Source organism: Stomoxys calcitrans, chromosome 1 (assembly GCF_963082655.1).
Source record: "Stomoxys calcitrans chromosome 1, idStoCalc2.1, whole genome shotgun sequence".
NCBI classification, from domain to species: domain Eukaryota; kingdom Metazoa; phylum Arthropoda; class Insecta; order Diptera; family Muscidae; genus Stomoxys; species Stomoxys calcitrans.
Genome location: NC_081552.1, coordinates 253942874 through 253944722, shown reverse-complemented (window position 1 = coordinate 253944722; position 1849 = coordinate 253942874).

The window sequence follows — 1849 nt, the reverse complement described above, 5'->3', positions numbered from 1 at the left end:
CGCTTAAAATTTTGCACAAATACTTTTTATTAGTGTAGGTCGGTTGGTATTGTAAATGTGCCAAATTGGTTCATGTTTTGATATAGCTGCCATATAAACCGATCTTGGGTCTTGACTTCTTGTCATTCCGTTTGCAGCACATCAAAATATCAATTTCCGACCCTACAAAGTATATATATATTGGATCGTCGTAAAATTTTAAGATGATTTAACGGTGTTCCTGTGTCTGTCCCTTTATCCGTCTGTCCCTCCGTCTGTTATAATCACTCTACAGCCTTCAAATACTGAGGTATTGAGCTGAAATTTGGCATAGATCCGCGTTTTTGATGCACGCTGGTTGTGTTCTTCAACAGGCCAAATCGGACCACATTTGGATATAGCTGCTATATAGGTCAATCTGCCGATAAAGGGTCTAATGCCCTTAAATGCTTTATTTTTCATCCGATTTCCTTGAAATTTGAAAAAGTGGGTTATTTAAGCCTCCCAATATCTGACCTAAATATGGTCCAGATCAGACTAGATCTAAATATAGCTGCCATATAGACCGATCTCCCGATTAAGGGTCTGAAGCTCATAAAAGCTTTTTTTTTAACCGATTTCGCTGAAATTTTAAATGGTAAGTAGTTTTAGACCTCCCGACATCTGACCTAAAAATGGATTAAATCGGACAATATTTAGATATAGCTGACCGATCTCCAAATAAAGGGTCTGAAGCCCATAAAAGAATTATTTTTAAACCGATTTCGCTGAAATTTGAAATACTGATTAGCTTTAGGCCTCCCATCATAGGACTCAAATATGGTTCAGATCGGACTATATTTAGATATGGCAGCTAGCCATATAGACCGGAATTATTTGTTCTCTGCACTGAGATCAGCAATCGGTTGATGCTGCCAGTGCTGTTTTGTGTATAGGCAGTAATGCCTACACCACATGCGTCGTGCCTTCCCTTTGGTTTGTCTGTTTGCGCCTTTTTTTATTTTGTTTTTTAATTCATTTAGATTCCATTGCAGGATATTGTCCGTCTATTGGCCATTTCGTTCAATGCTTTCTATTCAAAGAATATCACAGCGAACGAACTGGCCTATAGCCGGACAATATCCTACAATATCCTTTGATTTTGCTTCTATTTGGAATATAAAGTAAAATATAAACATTTTATAAAAAATTTATGCCAATGCGGTGCGCTAGAAATGAATTGGGCAGGCTACGGAGATCGCGATTTCGCATCATCGCTGACCAAAGCATCGTCATCAGTCCAATAAGAACTAAAAAGATTACATGCTTCCACTTACCTACTCACTAATTAGTGAGCTATGTAATGGTAGAAGCATGTCTCTTTCTGACGAATATTGGATCATATCAGGGTAACTCTCTAAGACCGCAGTAAGAAAAGAAATCAACAATATCCCAAATATTTGAACTAACAAAGACAGACGGACATAGCTTCATTGGATCAGAAAGTGATTCTGAGTCGGTCGGTATACTTTGCTAATTGAATTGAATGTTCGAAACCACAGTCGCAGTATATGTGTAAAATTTCAGCCAAATCGAATAAGAATTGGGCCTTTTAGGGGCACAAGAAGTAAAATAGGGAGATCGGTTTATAGGGGAGCTGTATCAGGCTAAAGACCGATTCAGACCATATTTGACACGTATGTTGGAGAAAGAAGCGGTTGTTCAGCCTAATCGGATAATAAATAATAAGACCTTCTTGAGGCTCAGGAAGTCAAGATCCCAGATCTTTTTATATGGTAGCTATATCAGGCTATAGATCGATTTGAGCCATATTTGTCACAGTTGTTGGAGGTTATAACAAATCACTTCATGCAAAATTTCAGCCAAAACG